This window comes from Puma concolor, chromosome D1, assembly GCF_028749965.1.
Source record: "Puma concolor isolate L17-30 chromosome D1, mPumCon1.1.hap2, whole genome shotgun sequence".
Taxonomy (NCBI): domain Eukaryota; kingdom Metazoa; phylum Chordata; class Mammalia; order Carnivora; family Felidae; genus Puma; species Puma concolor.
The window spans coordinates 22,441,253-22,463,511 of NC_141676.1; the positions used below are offsets into that span (position 1 = coordinate 22,441,253).

Here is a 22,259-nt window from a genome sequence, read left to right on the forward strand (position 1 = left end):
AGCATCTAAAGGTGTCTAATTTATTCATCCCAATACCCTAGTAGTCTTCAGTATGTTTGTTGTGAGGGGATGATCAGGCAATGTCTGGAGATACTTTCCTGTAAATGGGGGTGGGCGGGAGGTGGGGGAGGGAGAAGGGAGGGTGATACTGCCATCTAGTGGGTAGAGACAGGGCTGTTGCTAAATATCCTACATGCACAGAGCACCCCCCCAAAACAAAGAATTATCGGACCCCAAATGCCAGTTGTGTCACAAATTAGAAACTCTGCAATGACCTTGTGAGGTTGTAGTATTATTATTTTCCTTATGTTACAGATGAGGAAATCGTGGTTTTTGTAAAAGGCCTAACAAGATTAGGGCCACATTATAGGGCATGAAGAATGTGGATACAATTAAGTAGCTAATGAGATTCTCCGAATATGGGCAGGACATGCAATGAAGCTATAGTTCAATGACATTACAAATAAAGTAAGTAAGGGTGCAGTAAGCACAATGCCATATGCATAGTAAGCGCTCAATAAATGTTCCTTGCTGCTTTGAATGATAGCTGATGCTTTCAGTGATGTGTCAGCCATTAGTGGGCTCCTCTGGGGGTAGGAAAGACCCTGGACTAAAAGTCGGTCTGGGACTAGGGCAGGTGCTCAGAGTGTGAACTGGAGAGAAAGCATGTGGAGTGCACAGGAAGGGAAAAAAAAAAAATGTTGCCCACAGAGGAACTAGAGAGCCTGACAAACCAATGAATGCATTGATGTGTGTTGGGGGACGTTGTGAAGGTGACTCTGGTTTTGAACATGAGAAACTAATTTTCACCTGACTACCATAAAGTGAACAGCTGCTGTGTTAGGAATCATTATACTTCCTTAAAACAGACAAACTAAGACACAGAAAGGTGAAGCAATTAGTTCAAGGGCATACCACATTTTCAGATTTCTTTAGAAATTTAGGGAGAAGGAAAATTTGACCTTTTTGAAGATATAATAACTAAATCTTTATAGAAAAGATAAGGGCAAAATGACATTTTCTTTAATAATTCTTCCAAAAACGGTTTTAACATTTATTTTGCTATATATTTGTATAGATGAAAGTTACTTTAACCTCTAGCCAGCCATTCTGGCTGAATGAGATATGTAGAGAAATCAGGGAAGACTTTCCCAAAAAGCATGGAGTGAGATTCTATCTTCTTTTTCACGTTTGCTGCATTATTAAGAGAAAGCCAAGAAAATGGCCTGAATGGCCAGATAACATGTGGAAGAGAAAAGAGAACCCATGGTAACTGAAGGCTTGGTATCATTATGAATAGTAGAAAGTACCACTAATATTGAATGAGTACCCATTAGATGCTAGCAACTGTGCTAACTATTCATGTGGCTTATTTTATTTTATTCTTCATGACTATAGGATAGATATAACCACTGATAGATGAGGCCTTTGAGGCCTAGAGAGGCTACATGATTTACCCAAGGTCATACAGCTAGGAAGTAGTAGCAATATTCAAACCTCAAGTGTTGGTCTCAAGTGCCCAAGCTTTTACCCAATAGTATGTATGCATGACTAGTAGTTAGGAACATAAATTCTTCCCTCTCTTTGTACTTGACAGATTATAAACAAGACTGGATGCATAGTTGCCATTCAGTGAAGCCCTACCTAAGGGTGACCACAGAGTGGTTGCTAAAGGAACAGCACGCGTCCTTCTCAAATCTCCTACCTTAACTACTTATCGATGCCGCACAGTGGCTTCCAGATCTCACTATTATCGTCTTAGCGCTTCTTTCAAAAATTTGAATTCAGCATCTTCACCATGCATTCTATGAGTAGAGGATACAGCCGTGAACAAGAATGGCAAGGTCTCTACTCCCAGGAACAACACAGTCCAGCAGAGATAAACAATTCCACAGAGTTCTTAAAAAGAAAATCAGATAAGTGTTTCACACCATACAAAATAGAGTGATGTGATAGACATCGGGTGCCTACTTCAGCTTCTTGGGAGCGACGGCTTCTCTTAGACCAAGATCAGATCAGTGCCTGCAAAGAACAGGAAGGAGATGTTCTAGGCTGTGGGAACAGCTAGTGCTAAGACCCTATTGTCGGCTCAGAAAGAAGGCCCGTGAATCTGGAGAAGCTAAGTGCAGGAACAGATGATGTAAGATAAAATTGAAGAAAGGTTAAGAGGAGGTTGGTTATGCCAGGAAAAATAGGATTTCACAAGCCAATATAAGGAATTTCAATTTTATTCCTGGTACAATGAGATGCCCTCAGGAGGATCTACCCTCTTTCACCCAGGGACTAATGTTCAAAAGGTTAGCATTTGGGATAGAGAAGATTTTAAAGATACCAAGAAAAACTAATTTTACTTTGACTTTACCAGTTAAGATTTCATATGAATAAGAGAGAAAGTGAGAGTTCCCCCCCCCAAACTCTTTCAGTAGCTTCATTTGTATGAAAGGCACATTTTTGACACTTCAATCAATCAGTGGGCGCCATTAATCTGCATATTGTGTTACAAGAAGCTGCCTTTCTTCTCAATTTTCCTTTCCTTTTTGTTCTTCTCAGGAAATTAATTCATGTCATTTCCATTTGAAATCCTGTGGCATTTGACTGCACAGGCACTTAGAGGCACCCTTCTATGACTCGAAGCTTAGTGTAATGGCATTGCTTGTCAGCAGAACCTTAAGAAAAAGGAGTCTGGACTGCCAGGCCCCTCAGGCCACTAAAGATACATAGAAAATGGCTGGATATAGGTCTGTAGTTTTGTATGTGGGGGGCTCCAAAATAGTTGACTTTGGTGAGTGATGCTAGCAATTTGGTTCTTAAACATTTTTGCAATGATGTATTTTGCTATGAATGGAACATTTGAACAAGTGTTTATAATATGTCATCAATTTCACTTTAGAATTTCACTTTTTAAAAAGGCTGTACTTGGAAACTTTGGGAGCATTTTCTGCAATTTGATAGACTGACACACTGATTTGTTTTATGAAAGGCTGAATAATGTCAATCATACTGTTCTGTTGATCTACATGAAAACACTTCTTCAGGTGGTCCTATTCTGACAAAAGCACAAAATTTAAGAGTCCTAAGGGCCCTCAAAGGCCATCAGTGTAGCGGGCCACAGACTTTAACACTTTTCATGTCATTAACATGAGTAAATATACAGTGGCTCAACAGGGTGTTTCCAACTATTAATTTTACTGGATATTTACAGTTCAAACATTACTAAGTAAAAATTAGAAAGGAAATTATAGTTGTAAAAATGTAGGTAGAAATTATTCAGAAATTGAAGATACTTGCTTTCAATTTAACTAATTAATAGGACAAACCCACCACTTTGCCGTTACTTGTCTCATTTTGCTAGAGTGGACCAGTGGAAGTTTAATCCAGGACAAGGTTTGGGAATTGCTTATCGAACCCAAGTCACCTTAGAGACCCACCCACAACCACAACCTATGCTTGAACAACTCCAATGACAATTTTACCTGGAAGCCCATTCCCTGTTGAGACAGCTTTATTTTTAGGAAGTGTTTCACTATGTTGCATGGAAGTTATGTATAGTCTCCATCCAGAATGTCACACATATGAACAAATGAACATACACAAATGAATAAATGACAAGCATGCACGTTATTAAAATTCTGTAGATTCTAACACTTGTCATTTCTTATACCAATCTCTCCCTCTCTAACCCCAAGGCTGTTGCCTTTATTTGAACCCCTAGAACCTCCCATAGTTTCCAAATTGCTCTCCAGTTGTTCTCTAATTCATCTGCATAATGCCCCTTGTAATGTCTTTTGAAAGTCCCAAACGTAACGTGTTACTCCTTAACTTAATATCCCTCAATGATACCCCTTTGCTTTTTGAACAAACTCCTCCCAAAACGCTCACACACACACACACACACACACACAGAATCTTTGATCTGGCTGCCATGTGTAGGTTCATTTTTTGGCATTTCGTTTCTTTTCCTGTCATACATCCTCCTTAAGTTTAAGTAATTTCTGTTCTTCTGAAGTACAAACAATGAATGTTTGCCACATTCTAACTCAGGACTTTGCGATTCCAATCTTGCTGCTCTTGGCCCTACTCCATGTTTTGGATCAAACATATTGTCTTTTAGAGTACACACTAATCCTTTCTAAAAATGTAAGCACCTCTGGGAAATAGTGAAAAATTGTTAACACTTTGCCCAGTCACAGTATACAGAACCCACCAAAATCAGTACTCAATAAAACATTTGCACCGATATGCAGATGTGCTGACTTCGTGTCTTACTTCCTGGAGAAGGGATATACCTATGATTGAGGCCTTAGGCTCATGTAGAGACAAATAGAAAGGAAAAGACACCCAAAAGGGGGATAGTCCCCTTCAAAGACAAGCTTTGTTCTGACATCATTATTTTGCCACCCTCTAACCCTAGAGATAAAAAAAAATCAGACTTGAAAATAGAAGAAGTGAGAAAATTCAGTGGACTTTTTTATATAGCCACTAAAATAAATAAGAACAATAACAAAAATGTTGTTTTCCAGTAATATTAGTAAAAATTCAAGTAGGAAGTTAAATTTCAATACAGCATATTTTTTCTGTATCCTTTGATTTTTTTCCACCTTTATTGAGCTATAATTGGCATATAACATTATGTGAGTTCGCAATGCACGTTATCATTTAATGTATTGTGAAATGACCATCACAATAACACTTCCATAACCTCACGTACTTACCTGTGTATGTGTGTGTGTGCGTGTGTGTGCGTGTGTGTGTGTGTGGTTAGAACTTTAAGACCTACACTTGTAGCAACTTATAGGTATATAACACAATATTGGTAACCATAGTCACCATTTGATCCCTGAAACCTATTCATCTTGTAACTGGAATCTTGTACCCTTTGACAAATATCTTCCCATCGCCCCCAGCCCCCAGCGTCTGGCAACCACCATGCTCTCTCTATGAGTGCAACTCTTATAGTATTTGTCTTTCTCTCTCTAATTTATTTCACTTAGCATAATGCCTTCAAGGTCCATGCATGTTGTCAAAAATTGTCTTCTTTTTTATGGCTGAATAATATTCATATCTGTTTTCTGTAGTGGCTGCACCCATTGAAATTCCCACCAATACACAGTGCACAAGGGTTCTGTTTTCTCGACACTCTGGCCAACACTTGTCATTTCTTGTCTTTTTTTTTTAAGTTTGTTGATTTATTTTTGAAAGAGAGAAAGAGAGAGGAGGCAGAGGGACAGAGAGAGAGAGAAAGAGAGTGAGGCAGGCTCTGCACTGTTAACACAGAGGCCAACGCAGGGCTAAATCTCACAAAACACGAGATCATAAACTGAGCTGAATTCAAGAGTCAGACACTTAACCAACTGAGCCACTCAGATGCCCCTCTTGTCTTTTTGAAAGTAGCTATTCTATTTTTTAAATTTTTTTCAATGTTTCTTTATTTTTGAGAGACAGGGAGAGACAGAGTATGAGTAGGGAAGGGGCAGAGAGAGAGCGAGACACAGAATCTGAAGCAGGCTCCAGGCTCCGAGCTATCAGCCCAGAGCCCGACGTGGGGCCGAAACCGTGAGATCATGACCTGGGCCGAAGTCGGATGTCCAACCGATTGAGCCACCCAGGCGCCCCTTTAAAAAATTTTCTTTTCAATCTTTATTTATTTTTGAGAGACAGAGGGAGAGTGAAAATGGCTATTCTAATGGGTGTGAGATGGTATTTCACTGTGGGTTTAATTCCCATTGCCCTGATGATTAGTGACATTAAGCATCTTTTCATGTACCTGTTGGCTCTTCTCTGCCTTCTTCGGAAAAACATCTATTTAGGTCCCTCTGCCATGTGGGCATAATTGTTATCGTAGTGAAAATATGAACTCCCACAAGATTTTTAAACGTTTAATAAAAACCCTTTCCAGGAAGATTGTCAATGGCAGGTTGTAGTAAAATGCCAAACACTCAATCACATAGCAGCCACCCAGGGTTCACTCCATTCAATAGGACCACAACTCCACAACACGCCTCACAATTTCCATCTGCCACAGGGTTCCTTACAAAACTCATACAGTTGTGGACGGCTTTAAAAACCATCTGTGTCGTGAATCAAAGGATTCTCAACCCCCTCCCGTTTTGAAAGTTGAGTCGGAGTAATATTTCTTTATATATGCTTATTTTGGCATTTAGGGAATTATTTCATTCGAGTGATAAAGTTATTTTCACTTTCCATGTAAACACAATAGATGATTTTTTTTCCAATCTGCAGCTTCTCCTGGTCATTTACTTTCCTCAAAAATGCTGTGCATGTTAGAAACCTGGATATTTAAAAATGCAGATCGTTTAACATTATTTGAATCATGTGCTACTAAATCAGCTGGAAGCCTGGAATCACAGATGTGCTAATGCATCTTCAATGTGAAGAGAACTGAATTTTGAAATCTATGCACTTCATTTCCTGAAAACACAATGGTAATACGGTGGGAGAAACAAAGCTATCATTTCTTGAATCTGCACTGCATGGCTAATGCTGAAGTAAAGTGACATTCTTTAGGAGTTGTTTAGTATCAAGTGCTGATTTAGCTAGATAAAATACAGCTGTCTTCTCAAATTACACAACTGGATTCACACCATCAACTAATTCCTGGTGGAGTTTTAAAGATACCTTTATGGCCAATTTTCTTCTTGGTGCAAAGAATCCTAAGTTAGACAGTACAAAAATGCCACCATGTAGTTTCTATACACAGATACCATCTCCCTTAGAAACATTTGATAAAGGAGACTGTGTTCTACAAGTGCTTGGGTCACCATTTAAAAAGGATTTCCAAAATGTAATTGGATCTAAATTGATTTAGAATTGGTTGCCAAATTGTCATACAATTGTCTCTGTCAGCTTTCTTCTTATTCCTTTAAGTCACTCCTAAAATTTGTCACGTTGCCTAGTGGGTCTGAGAAAGGAAGGATCCTCCCTTAAGATCCCTTCCTTTCACTGTTGCCCTTCCTTCCCAGACATCATTTGCAGTTGATATTCTCTTAGAAGGAACATTTTAAGATTACTTCCAAAATCTGAACTCTCTTGATCTCTACATGGCATCCAATAGTCTGATCACCTCTCCCATGGCTAAGTACATAATTTAGAGCATCTTAAGCCTTGCTCATCTTTGGGCCACAAATTGTTTTTTCTTGGAATGCACCCTATTCCTTGTTCTCCAGCTGCAAAATGGCAAACCTGCATCCATCAACCGTATGCTAACATTCATGAAGCTCTTAGCCCATTTACATGTCCTACTTGTGAAGTCCTCTAGGATTGCCCCCACACACAAGTAGCGACTATTTCCTCTTCTCCCCAAGCTCTGTACACTTACTGCTGGTAAAAATCTGTCCATATTGTATCACTATTGCTTGTAACTGGCAGACCTATTATTCACCCACTTTCCTTCCCCAAGTAAACAGTTCATTCATCCATCATTCACAATGTTGTAAGAGGCCAAAGAACCAGGCACTGTGCTAAATGACATGGGTATCAGTAAGTGTTCAAATAGCCAGTTCTTCTGCAAACTGACTTGTAATGTATCTTTCTCCACTCACCTGTAAGGCTAGTTTTGTTTTTCTCATTTATTTCTAATGGTTATTTCTAACAAGTAGTTATACATTTAGAGTACGAATTCTTCGTCCTATGTAACACAAATAGTTTTCCCATTGTTGTGGTTTCTTGTTATTGCACATATGGAACCTATTTTTTGCTTATTGTCTCTTCCATTTAACTTTCTCGTCAGCTTTTCTTTTTCAGAAGCTAGCTGGAAGTAGGGATGGGGTGGCAAAGGGTCCACAGAGGAACCTGAGCCTGGTCTCCCGAAGTAATACAGTAAAAAGAATTGAGCAAATTGGGCAGATGTTGAGCCAGTTTTGAATTAACATCAACAGATGTGATCAGGATAATGGGGGTAGCAGAGGAGTCAGTGATAACTTTCATAATGCATGACACATAATGGGAAGTTAATATCCATCTGTTGAAATAAATAAGTGACCAGTTGATCCCTTATGTAGAGAATTTTCTTTCCTATAAATCCCAGTAATCGTGAAGGAAATTTCTTATTTGTAGTGTATACAAGTTGGGGTTCATTGCAATGATTGCTCTGATTCTTCACTCTCTTTTATCTTGTAAGTTTACAGTCGCCCCACATCGGGGGTAGGATGACCTGTCCCATCCCTGGACGATGGGCTCAACTAAGTGATTTGCTTTAGCCAACAGAAAGTCACCATATGTGATTCATACAAAAGCACTCATGCCTTTCTGCTTCCTCTCTTGGACGTCTACTACACCAAGTAATTTGCTTAGGCCAAGCTGATGAAGGGAGAGAGACATACAAAATGGGGCTGAGCTGCCCCAGTGACCCAAGTTGAGTCTATTTTATATCAGCTAACAGTGATCCCAGCCAAGATCAGAAGAGCCACTTAACCAATCTCTGACTGACCTATAGACTCATGAGAGAAAATAAATGATAACTGATTTCAGCTACCAAGCTTTGGGATGGTTAACTATGCAGCAATTGCTAGCTGATGCAAAAGTTATAATTCTCTGATTATTATTTTACGTGGTTACATCTTTTATTAGTTTTTTTTTCTATTTAGTAATTGCAGTAAGTAAGTCATCTTTCTAACATTTTTGTGTACCACAGTGAAAAGAATATCCAGTAAGAGGCAAAAGACATATATTACCCCATTTCCTAATGTCATATAGTCTTAGACACTTATTCAATTATGTACACAATACTAGAAATAACAAAAAAAATTCTCATTAAATCAATCATGCTTTGGGCGGCAGGGGGTGGGGGATGAATACAGACATAAGCAAATCATTTCCATCTAGTATCATAACAGGAAGTATCTGTTAAAACCATGATCTCTGAAGCAAAATAATCTGAGCTAAAAATCTTGCCTCTGTCACTTTCTAGCTGGGTGCCCTCAACTCTACTTTCATTATCTATAAAATGGGATGGTAATTAATTACACCTAACTCATAAAATTATTTACAGGATTGCATGAATTGACATTTATAACATACTTAGAACATACTTTGAACTTGGCATTCACAAATGTCATTAAATGCCAGTTATTGCTAAAAAAAATTTTACCGTAGGGAAGCACCAAAAAGTAAGACCATATGGGGTAGAAACTGGGTGGAGAGGTAGCCATTGTAGAAACAAATCTGCAAAGCTACTTGGACTTTAATATCTTCATCTGTATGTCAAGGAACAAAGAAGGAATAACCATTAGGATATCTTATAGTTATTATTTTTTTTTAATGTTTATTTATTTTTGAGACAGAGAGAGACAGAGCATGAACGGGGGAGGGTCAGAGAGAGGGAGACACAGAATCGGAAGCAGGCTCCAGGCTCTGAGCTGTCAGCACAGAGCCCGACGCGGGGCTCGAACTCACGGACCGCGAGATCATGACCTGAGCCGAAGTCGGCCGCTTAACCGACTGAGCCACCCAGGCGCCCCGGATATCTTATAGTTCTAAAATACAACATTCTTGTCTAGCGTAACATTTCGTATGGCATAACACATGTGGTAAGTTCCCACGAAATACGGCATTTTTATCATTAAAGTAGTTTTCAAAAGAAGTTGATCTAAAGAAGTTAATTCACATGTCATTATGTGTGACGGTAGAGGCAAGCTTCATACGATTATCCCACAGGATATTGTGGCCCTGTTTAATAGAATTGAGAGTGAAAGGGACTATCTATTCCCAGAATTGATAACCTAAACACCCAAATCCTAAGTGTTTGAATTGAATACAGTGGCCTAAAGCCTGTGAAATCAAATTAATAAACACAACAGAAACGTCCATGTTTTCTCAATGTTTAAGCAAAGTTACTGAATTCCTTCTGTTTGCTATTTTGTATTTCTGGTTACAAGATGCTGTCCTCTGCTGTTTGCTGAAGATCACACCAGGTAGAGTCACCATCACACAGGGAAACAACACGGTAGTTTCATTTCACCAACCAAATGCCTATAAATCAGGAGAGGAAAACAAATACAGGATTCTGTATGCCCCCAGACAAACCTGGCATGTCAGCACTATGTTACTCTTCGCCAGGGCTATCTCATTTTAATGGCATTTGTCCACTCCAAGCTTTTGACAACTCAGATGGACTAACCGGAAGTGTGACAATGGGACCGATCCCATTGCTCATTGGGTAATTATTTCCTCTAAAAGAGCTTGTATAAAGAATTCTACTTGAACACATACCCTGTCTTTGTTGACAGTTCCTGGCAACTTCTAGTGAACAGATATTTATATATTTGTTTATATTGACATCATTGCTGAACAACAATTTAGTTTGCATGTGTATTTGTATGATGGTTAGCCTGTTTAGTACTCATTTCAATTCTCCTTGAGTAAGATCATTCAGGGACAAATGTGGCATTTTCGTCTCCCCACGGGTTACACATTCACCTCCGGAGCTGGTAACTGTAGCCTGAATGCCTGTGACGGTCTGAGAGGTACTCCCCATACTACCCAGAAGTAGTAGCAAAACTAGGAGAATTGCTGTTGAATAGATCTGGGTTCAAAACTTGTCTATGGCATTTACCAAGTGTGTGGCTTTAGCGTCCCCTTCTCCATCTTTAAAAATCTCTCAAGGGGATATTTTGAGTTTCAAATAAGTTGATGTATATGAGAAGTCAGCAAAAGAGCACGCCATATAGATGCCCCATAATCACTGGTTTGAGTCTGAATCAAAAAATGAAAACCAAATGACTAATGCAAGGTCCTATAGTGTGAATGGGTAGCTGATGTGGAAAAAGAATAAGAAGGTAAACAGGAATGGGAAGCCTTCCTTTTTCCTTTTTGGCTAAATAGCACTGATCCTTCCCTGCTGCTTTGTTTGATAGATTAATTCATTCTGAAAGGCTTTAAAGATGTCTGGTAGGTAGCTAATAATCAGCTTTGAAAAACAAATCATTGGCCTTTCCCTTGCTGTCAAAGTCCCTAAAAAGGAAATTTGCATTTCAAATGGCTTCTAGTTTACTTCAGAACCCGAGTGTAGACTCCTTTGAAGCTATCTAGAGTAACTAGTAAGTGTACTTTTTAATGGTTTATTACTTGATAAACTGTAATTGGCATATAAGGGTAAGAGCTTCAAAAGACAAAGTTACAGTCAACTGCCCATTAATGCTTTAAGTCAATCAATACAGCATTCATTTAAAACTGGAAGCAATGCCATTACCCCTCAAAAAATTTACATGTTGATGCAATTCATAACTCCATCAGAGCTTTTCAAAAAGATGGAGAAATTATAATAAATCACAATCCATGGGTAAAGAAAGGCCTTTCCCCTTGCCGATTCTGAACATTTGAGACACATATTACAGCATGTGCTTAGTACCCAAATACATGCATATATGTAATTCTCTTTTCATTTTCAAATGCTAAGTGGAAAAAAATCCATGTAGTATAAAGGGAACAGGAAAGAAAAAAAAAAAAAAACAAAAACACTTGGTGTCAAGTTGGATATGCCTCTGATGTTCCCTTAGGAAAAATCTCCTTTTTGTCTAATGACATTTCTCATTCTGATGAACTCACTTTGTTTAAATTGTTTTAAAGCCAAGTACGTATTCTGATCTCTCAAAAACAAAATCAGCACAAAGATCATTAATTAGGGAGCGTGAAATATATGTATTTTCCCTTCTCCTCCAACATACACACTTTTTTATTGACAATTATATAGTGGAGAAAGAAACCAACATGAATGTAGTACTAATATTTATTTCGTGGGCCCTCCATGTTTCTAAGAATACCCTGTGAAATCGAAATGTGGCACTTGGCCCACCCCACCCACCCCCACCCCGACCCCTTAACAGGAGTTGATGGAAAAGCCCACAACCAGGAGGAAGGATGTTGGAATTGAGTTGTCAAGCTGTCCTGGATGTCTTGTACAAACTGAACAGGCCAATTTACTGCAACGCTGCATAGGCTGAAGGCTCCTATCTCGCCTTTACAGTGCTTTCTCGTGTTGAGATTATCCTCCTGGACCACAGTCTCCCTTCCCAGCAGCTTTTCGGTTACTCCTAGATGCCTTCTGATCAGCCTATCCTGTCCTGGGTAATAGTACCGTGTTAATCCTTACCTTGTGACCAGCCTGCTTGGCTAGGGAGAGGAGTCTCTTGCACAGCAATCTGAAAAGCAACAGCTTTGTGTGTTTGGTGATATTTTTGAATCCTAGTGGTGATTTGATTTCAATGTCTTCCCCTTTGTAGTTCCAACTCCTGGCTTTCGGGATGAAAACAGGCAGGCTTTTAGAAAAAAATTGACAACTTCTCCCACACAAATCCCTGAGTTTCTTTGCCTATTACTAACCTCTCGGAGCGTGGGGGTTGCTTTGAAATTCAGCTGTTCCGGCTCTGCCCTCCAGGTGGCAGCAGTGCCACACCGCAGAGGCTCCAATCCCCTCGTCCCCGACTTCAAGTGTTAATGCAATTGACCAATCAGTGCTAAGATGATGGGAGGTAATTGGGTAATTGTATTTTACTGATCACAAGCAGAGAAAGGGAAGGGAAAAGGGGAAAGAAAGAGGGGCAGAGGAGGAAAGGGACTGCAGTCCGAGAGGAGGTTTGGGGAGCTAGGACCCAAAACGTCAGGACGTGGCACTGGCTGGGAGAAAGGCTGCCGCGGGCACAAGGAGCGCATTTATTTATCCGGGGAGAGCGGGGAGGACGGGGGGGGGCGGGAGGGGAGCGGGCGGGGGAGGAAGAGAGTTGAGGCCGGAGTGGATGGAAGGGGACCGGGGTTTCTGCCGCGCAGGGAGCCGCGAGCCAGGGCGATGGCGCTAAGGACGGCGCGGAGCAGCTGCGCTCCCGGGAACGCGTCTCCTCGCGGAGGACCCGCCAGCGTCGGGAAGGTCTGCGCGAAGAGAGACCAACTTGTGGCTCCAAAATGCACCCGACGCAGCTGGAAATGAGATCAAAGCTGCAGTTTCGTTCGAGAAGGAGGCGAGGAGCCCGCGATTAGGGATTTAACAAAATTCTCAACCTCCTTCGTTCCGTTTTCTATTTTCCTTTTTTTCTTTCCTTATTATTACGATTTCTAAATTTGCCTCACACCCCGTCGGTCCCCCTCACTTCGCCTTGCCCGTTTGAAATAAAAGCCCAGTTTGAACTTCTTTCGCCGCGGCGCCCCCGGATGCGCTGCCCGCTGATGGAGGAGAAGGGGACCCCGGGGCTGGCGGGGGCCACCGGCGAGGGACCGCGTCACGCGTCTCCCCCGTGATCCCGGCGCTGATCGCGGAGTTCTGCAACACCTGGAGGATCTGGACCGGGTGCCGGGGGTGGGGGCGGGGACAGAGGAAACGAAAGCCACCCCGAGCCTTAAAAAAAAGAAGAAGAAAAAAAAAAGTAGCGGGGGGGGGGGAGAGGAATGGGTTTCTTCTTGACAGCTGACGGAGCCTTGAAATTTTCCTCCACTACCCCCGCCCCCGCCCCCGCCCCCGCCCCCCGCACTCCATTTAACGTGAGATTATGAAATTGCAGAGGCGGTGGAGGGAAGGAGACAGGATATAACAGGGAGTTTGGAGGGAGAGGGGAAGGTGGCTGGCCGGGTGGCTGAAATCAAAAATCCAATTGCGCACTGGGTTGTGATGAGAAATCTAATCAGATCTTTGGAGAAGGGGCCGGCCGGAAGGGTGGCGAGTGGGGGGAGTTGATCCCCAAATTCTTCGAAGGGGGAGCAAGGGGTGAGGAATCAATGATGTAAAAGGAGACTTTTTCGGTGGCGGTGGCGGTGGCAGTTGGGTGCCTTGCAAAAATGAAGGATGCGGGACGCAGCTCTCTCTTGGAACCGAACGCCGTGGATAAACTGATTGTGCAAGAGAAAAGGAAGGAGGAAGCTTTTCCTTGTGAGACCTGGATCTTAACACAAATGTGTATATGTGCCCACAGGCAGCCTTGAAAAATGAAATAAACCAGTGTCGGACCCACGGGGCTTGGTGTGTTCTGACATAAATAAATAATAATAAAACAGCTGCCCCCCCTCCCCAAAGGATGATTGGAAATGGAGAACGGAGGATCCACAAAGAAAAAGTATGTTCGTTCTTCTCTATAAAGGAGAAAGTAAGCCAAGGAGATATTTTTGGAATTGAAAGTTTGGGGCTTTTTTTTTTTTTAGGAAAGTAAAGACCTGCTATGGTGGTGTTTTCTCTTCTTTTTGAATTTCCCACAAGAGGAGAGGGAATTAATAATACATCTGCAAAGAAATTTCGGAGAAGAAAAGTTGACCGCGGCAGAATGAGGCATTGATTGGGGGAGACAAACCAGCAGAGAGCACAGTTGGATTTGTGCCTATGTTGACTAAAATTGATGGATAATTGCAGTTGGATTTTTCTTCATCAACCTCCCCCCCACCTTTTTTTTTTCTTTCTTTCTTTCTTTTTGGTGTCAAGATCATGCGTTTTCGCTTGTTCTTAACCACCTGGATTTCCATCTGGATGTTGCTGTGATCAGTCTGAAATACAGTGAGTGATCCTTATTTTCTTATTTTATTGATGAAGAAAATGCACATTAATTTAGCAATCCCGGTTCCTATATCCCCTCACCCCTTTCAGTGTGATTTTTAAAGACCTGGCTGTTGGGGGCCAGGAAATAAGGAGAGGGTGGCCCAGGCATATGTTCCCTCAGCTTGTGCTCACCAATGAGCCGGTTTGTTATAATGATGCAGGTTGTCTGCATCCTGGGCAAAGGCCTTTGCAAATCTTCACCAGGGGAAAAAAAATCTCCCCAAGAAAGGCGCTGCAGTGTGGGGTGCCTGTGCTGTGTGATTGACACTCTAGAATGCCTTTAAGTTGCAGGGCAGCCCTGGAGTTAGATGCACAAATGTTTAGCCATTGGAAATCGAAGGGACCCAATTTAAATTTCATTATCCAACCTGACATTGCAGATCAACAGAATGTATTAACACAAAAATATGATAATACACCGAGCAGATGAAGGATGGCTTCTGGCTTCTGGCGGGTGGGTGGATTGAGGGAGGGCGAGTGGGCATGGGGGAGGAAGTGGTGGAAAGAGGTGGCTGTGTTTGCCCCATATGTATTGCACACACATGCTCCAGTGTGGTCCTCAGATTACCTAGGTTCTCACCAGTGCTAAGAAAGAGAAGGAGGACCCACTTCTCTTCAACCTAACCTCCTTCAAACTAACCACTTCTTTGGATATCGGAGAGGCTATACGTAGATCGAAGGTGGCTTGGGCAGTTGGCTTGGGTTTTGCCAGAAACGTTTCTAACATCACCAAAACGGGGCTCTTGAGAAAAAAGGCAGAAATCTACTGTCCTGTGGCAACTTAGATAAGGAGCTAAAGAAAAGGTTTGTGTGTTAAGCCCCAGTGCTTCTCAAGTGCCAGCTTTGTCTTGGGAGAGAGAGGCCACTAAAGAAAAATAAGAGAAGCTTGAAAATGCTTGGAGAGCCTGGGGGCCAGTAGGATCACCCCTCTTTCCATCTCCTGTAGGATCACCCTTCTTTCCATCTCCTTCCTCCTCCATAGTTTCTAGGGTCATGGAGCTGGCTTTTAATTTTTTGTTTAACAGAACTCTTCCTCTTCATCCTTCTATATTCCTCTCGGGGGCCTTTTATCAGAATCATAGACTCCTATAACTTTAGAGCCAGAAGACTCCTCAGAGGTCTCATGCCAATAAAAGGAGGAAACTGAGGCCTAGACAAGCTGTAACTCTGGGTAACAGCCAAACCTTATGAGACAGGTGACTCACACAAGCCTTAGAACTGCAGGCAAAAGTCAGTTTGGGATCCAAGCCGGATAGGAATCAACCATATATGACAGGGCTACTTCTGTCCCCACAGCTGCCATTTTTGTCTAGAAGGGTCAAGGAAGGAAACTGTCCTGAGAGCTTGAAGTAGACTCCTATTACTTTGGACCTTAAAAGTAGCCCATCTCCACTATTCATATCCTTTCTTAGATTTTTTTTTTTTTAATAGCAGAGCTCAGATAACCCTAGTTTTAATACTACTAAAAAAAAAGATCCTCAACTCTGGTATATCCCAAAGGAGATAAGAGGCAGAAATCTCCTGGGTCCCTTCTTGGTGTTGGGCACATTTAATCTGGTGAGTGGTGGTCCCTGGAGAGTCATTAAGAACCATGGAGTTAGATTTATATTAGAGAGATCATAACAGAAACCAGAAACACCCTGCTAAAAGCATCTGAGTCTGTTCCTACACTCACATAATCTATTCTTATCCTTTTCATTACTCCTTAACTAAACTAGCCTACAGCTGAGCACTTCTTTAATTTATTTTTCTGGGCACATGTTTCCTGTTGGGACACAGATCGGGCAATAAATTTACCAACCTATGAAAATAATCGTGCAGGATTTTCTTTTTCTCCTCTGAGTCCTTGTAGGTTTCAGCATATCTTAAAATTCCTTGCAGGTTTTCTGTTTGCTTGTTTGTTTTGTTTTTACGTGACCACAATGAAGTCACCACTTGTGATCATAGATTTACTCAAGTTATCTCAAGTTTCTGCTCAGTTGCAACTTAGCACAGGTGACAAAAGAGAAAAAGAAAAAAAAAAGTGAACTTTGATTGTTTTTACTGGACAGCTGAGTTCTGGGCTTCACGTGGGAAACCCATCCAGTCTTGCAGTCAGCCTGGCTCTGCCCATCAGTGGAGGTCTCTCTCCCTCCCTCCCTCCCTCCCTCCCTCCCTTCCTTCCTTCCTTCCTTCCTTCCTTCCTTCCTTCCTTCCTTCCTCTCTATTTCTTTCCTCTCTCTCTTTCTTTTCTGGAATTCAGAATTTCTTCACTGCTACTCCAATTAGATCTCAGAGTGTGTCCCTCTCCTAAACCTTGTCAGCTCCTCTCTGTACCCTCCACACCTGCAAACTTTTCTGTAAAGAGAGGGGAGAAAAGAAGGGGATGGTGGGGGAGGGCAGACGGAGAGAGAAAAGGGGTATAGATATGTTTAAAGTCGTGGGCTGAAACGTGTTCTCCCACTCACCTCCACTTAAACGTGTTCTTCAGATCTAGAGATGATGGAGCATCTAAGGGTGTCATCATTTTCCACACCGGTGAGTCACTTCACCAGCACTATAGTTAGGGACATGCCAGCTTGGGGGTTAGCCCCTTTCTTTTGGCGTTCAGAGTTGGCCTAATACTTTAGGCAACTTGCTTGTGGGCTGATGGAAAAATTTCGACCATGTTAGACTAGGAAAGTTACCTTACTGCAGCTTATCTCAGGGCTGAGGGTCTTACCCACTGAGTAACATTCCTGAGTAGATACTTGTATACCGGGATTCTGCTGAGGGCCACAGGCCCATAACACTACTGGATTTTGCAAGTTTTGAGGTTGCCTTTTCAAATATCTTCCCCTCTCTGACTTAATCACTGTGCCCTTTGGGCAATATCTTTAATTTCTTTGACCCTCAATGTTCTCATCTGTATGGTGGGGATGATAATGTCAGCAAATTAGAATTGCTTTGTGACTTGAAAGTAATGTTATGCAAAGCCCCAAGCACAATAGACCCTCTGAGGAAGGCTGTTTGTTACGGTTGTTCTTGGATTAATTTGGATTAACTTGCTGGGGAATTAATAGAGGCTGGCTGAGCACTTTACCAGTTCTAGTGGCTACACTTGAGAACTAGGGAATGCGCAACTGACCTTACAGGAGTTGCCAGATTCTTCTTTGGATGTCTTATCAGGACAGATTGACTGTAATAGATCACTTTAGGTAGGAAATGCTGCTTCAAGTCCGAAGCTGAAAATCAAGATTTTCTCCTTAAGTTACAGAAAAATAAATCTCAGCAAAAATAATACTTGAGAGAGATTTTAGCAAAAAATAATGCTGTTGTGTATACTTTCGGTCTAAAAGTTGCATGTGATAGCTCTTGTATATTAAATGTTTAATTTTAGCTATCAATTACATTGTCTGCCTCTGGAATGCTCAAAGTAAAGACAGGTTTCTAGACAATTATATAACTTAAAGTAGCTAGTATAAAATTCCATTAATATTAAGGCCCCCAAGTCCACAATTTGAATGCATAGCCTTCCTAATTATAATGAATTCTATGTTAGTTAAAAATCTTCACTTTGTGATAGGATGAGGGCCTGACAGGGGAATGAAATCAAGAGTCCATGTAGACATGCTTGTCTTCTACTTTGTGTGTTCAAATCTTCCAACATCAACTTACCAGTGGTTTTCTGAGGCAGCCAGTCACGGTCATTGCTCATAATTTCATTGTCTACAACAGCAGCCCTGTGCTGTGTCCTTTTTGTCAACATGTTTCCAGAGACCTGTTCTCCGGGGGAAAAGGAGTCCTACTGTTTTAATTATTGTTATTCTTGATATCTTATCTGTGGGTGATAACGGGAAAGTCAGGCTGAGGAATTGCCCACTGGAATTCTATACTGTTTTCTTTCCAATTAGGAAAGCGGTTTGAAATCTGTGTTAATTTTGGAAAAGCATCTTAAAGCTAATCATTTTCACTTCAGTGGAAGTTCTTACCATTTCATAAATTTTACTTTATTGGGTGCTTCTTAAAGGTGAAATGTGGACTCTGGTGTCCTAAGTGAATTTGAATATTCAGCTTTCCACTGGGTCATGAGTGTTACATGCACTGTCTAACCTCTCAGAGTCTGTTTGCTCATCTGTAAACTAGAGGTAATAACACCCGTATAGAACTGACTGCCATGAGGATGAAATCAGATCGCGTATGTTATGTACAGTAGGCATTTAATAAGTGCACATTTAAATTGAGCATCTATGATTTCAGTTTCATGCATAGTTTACCCAAAAAAAAAAAAACCCTGATATTGTCTTGTTTGAGGGAAGCAGTTAACCTGAATTCATGTTGGTATAGATTTTAAAAAGGAGAAATACATTAATAGGGTCAGAGTAACACAAATGGGTACAACTATTTTTGGCGAGATCCTACACTTTTTTTCTTCTAAGTTTTTATTTGAATCTCCAGGTCCTCATCCTGACAAGTGCCTTCCTTAATCCCCATCACCTATTTCACCCACCCCCTCAGCCTCCTTCCCTCTCGTAACTGTCAGTTTGTTCTCTATAGTTGAGTCTTGTTTCTTGGTTTCCCCCTCCTCCTCCTCTGTCTCCCCCTCCTCCCCTTTGCTCATTTGTTTTGTTTTGGTAAGATAACACGCTTTTAAAGTGTATTTGGGAGTGCTTTAGTGAGTGTCATTCCCTCAGGAAACGACTGAAGCATACCTTGTGAATTACGGAAAACATACTTTGTGTCCACGTAAACTTTCTTTAGATTGCCAAGTACTTTGTCACACAGACATAAAAAATGAATGATTTATAAATGGTGTCTTGGAGGAGTCTCCGGGGAGATCAAGACTCTCTTGCCTCTTACTGTTTCTTCAAAAGGATTCCTCTGGGGAGATGTAAATTTGACAGTTGAAATTTGGGCGGGCAGATCCTGTGGCTGAGACAGTGTGCTTGTAACGCTCTCTGACGGTGAGGGTTGTATTTGTTTTCTGGCATGTTTTCAGCATCTCAGAAGAGTGTCTGACAAACAGTGTCCATGCGGTAGATATTCTTTGAATGGCTAATTGAATTTGGTTTGAGACATCCCCTCCAAAAAACTCAAACGCATGTGTATCTGTGTGCTCGCACCTGCCTACCAACATGAAACCTGGCTTTCAGGAATCTAGGGAGGCTTAATGAGAAATGCCAATGGCTATATGGACTCTGTGTGTGTGTGTGTGTGTGTGTGTGTGTGTGTGTGTGTGTGTGTGTGTGGTGATATCTGTACCCACACATACACACAGATTAAGCATCTATTGAGTGGCTCCCTTATGTTGGAAATCTTGAGGTCTGAAAGTTGGGTGATACAGTGTATTTTTCCTACTCTTGATGCTGTCAGTAAGGGACTGTAACAATTTGTTTGAGTCATTTTACCTCATTTAGGTCAGGTTTCTATTCTCCTCTATTAAATGTAAAAACTAAGGTTTCTTCAAGCTAAGATTTTTGGATTCTGAATTTATAATTGACTACCTAGGAATTCAGGATTTCTAGAAACTGAAAATATTAATCCCTGATCTTGGGATACTAGTTGTTAAAATGTAGAGTATAGTATTCTAAGAGGAAAGCAAAATGAATGTTATAATGGTAGACACGTAGGATAAAAAGGTGAAGGAAGTCTCTAAAAGTGTTTGTAGGGGAAATATAATGGGATTTGGAATAGATAGACATTGAATTCCAAATTTGTTTCACACCTGTTAGCTGGTGGATTCTAAGTAGAAATTAACCTTTCTAGGCCTCAATTTCCTCAACTGTAAGAATAGAGATTTTTTTTTTTTGCAGTTATTTTGGGAGCATTGAGATGTCTATGCATTTGGCACATGATCAGTTCACAATAAATGCTAGCTCACTTTCTTTTCATTGAAATCTTTGGTTATTTTTCACAGAAATGGGAATGTTTAACTGAAAGTCTCTTCAGTGTTTTGCTTTATATTTATACTGAATATGTAAATGAAAGATTTTGCCAACTTACCATCAAAGTTGGTAATATTACTTTTGATAATGCTGCTAATGTCAGTCATTTTTATAATGAAGTCTAAAAATGATGAAAAAACTTATGTAAGATGAATAAACTTTTATTTCAACCTTGGCATCAGCTGATGGTAGATTTCTACGCTCATGGAAGGAAGCTTTTAACACTTATGGAGATCATGAGGATAATTTCCTAATAGCAATAGGAACTACCATTTATTGAGCATTTGGTATGCACCAGGCACGGTGTCGAAATTACACAGCTTTCTGCTTAATTCTCATCTAGAGAACTGAAACACAAAGAGGCTAAATAATTTGTCTAAGGTTATACAGCAACTAATGAATGCAGCTAGAAGTAGAAGCTATATTTCTTCTGGCTTTAGAACCTGAGAATCAGTAAATTCAGACTTGCTGACTTGGTAACAAATAAACTTGCCAGCTCACCATCATCTAGCCTAGTACTCAGTCTGAATATTTTAATTGAGATTGAGATGGCTACAGTCTTCGTTTTCCCTGTTTCTTGAAACAAAGGTTATACTGAGATGCTCAGGTCACATACCTTGCGTATTGTTATCAGTCTTCAATAATGTCCAAGTGTGTCCCTAAGTGAGAAAGGGACAAGTAAGAAACACTTGGGGAAAATTGCCCTACCTCACTCAACACACTAATAGAACGGCTTTGCAAATTGCCCTGAGAGTATCTGGAAGTTCAAAGCTGTATGGGAAATGAGGTCAATGTTAATATTAAGTTTGGTGTTTAGTTACAATATCATACAAACCAGAGATGCTCCTAATGGGAGGCACCCAATGCCTGATCTCAGGTCTCATGATAATTGATCTGTCTGTAGCTGCCGATGCCATTACTACCTCTGGCTTTCTGAAACCCCTCCAGAAGTTTAAGGTGCTGCTCACTATCCCTTCCTTTATTAATTTCACTTCACCCTCCTCCAGTCTTCCTGTTGAAGGCTTCCTCCTTTGAATCTATTCTACTCTACTCTACTCTACTCTACTCTACTCTACTCTACTCTACTGTATTCTATTCTGTTCTCTCTGTCTGTCTGTCTGTCTGTCTGTCTGTCTCTTTCTCTCTCTGCATTCTTAGGAGATGTCACCTGGGCTTATTTTAAGAGAAGACACTAAATCCTTGGCCTCAGCCCCCCTTGTGGCTCCTAAGTCTCCATTGCCAGCAAGCTCCTATTCACTTATCTGGTCTGCTGTAGACCTTACAAACTTAATACCCCAACTGTAACTGATTGTTTGCCCTCTGGAAGCCTATATATTTTCAGTTTCAAATGATATCAATACCTCTTTTACCTCCCTCATATCCAGTGACTCATCAAATCAATCATCAATCTGCTCTGTGTCTTAAACTCAGCTCTTTTGTCCCCCGGCCTGGATTCCATTGTTTCTCTCCTAGATGTCTTCTGATGACACCAGCTCTTCTTCAGTGTAGTCCATTATTCATTCTTTCTTTAAAAGGATCATCCTAAGAAATAAATCTGGACATCCCATTCTCTATATTCTATAAATACATTTACAGGATAAAATCAAAATTCTTCTCTTGATAATAGAATCTGGCCAGCCTATTCATAGCAATAGGAACTCCCTTGCCTGCCTAATCTACTGAGTATTGTATTCTTCTGGAGATACCCTAGGCTAGTTTTGGCTCAAACTTCGTGAGACCTCATCCATGTGCCTAGGATATACTCATACTTCAAATCTCACAGCAAATTATCTCCTCTGGAAAAAACCTCTCCTGGTGTCCCTAGACCC

At 41.0% G+C, this 22,259-nt stretch overlaps 1 protein-coding gene across 13 annotated transcripts in view; it reads left to right on the top strand.

The window, feature by feature from the left end:
* Window positions 1-22,259, top strand: part of LRRC4C (leucine rich repeat containing 4C) — a 1,215,827-nt gene that overhangs the window by 1,035,047 nt on the left and 158,521 nt on the right. For 4 of the 13 annotated variants that reach the window (XM_086677655.1, XM_086677653.1, XM_086677657.1 and 1 more), the window contains exon 1: window positions 13,448-14,485. The exons of the other annotated variants lie outside the window; for them this stretch is intronic. The gene's annotated coding sequence lies outside the window, so the exon portion shown is untranslated. Of the gene's footprint in view, window positions 1-13,447; window positions 14,486-22,259 lie in introns of those variants that run through there. 13 annotated transcript variants of the gene reach the window in all.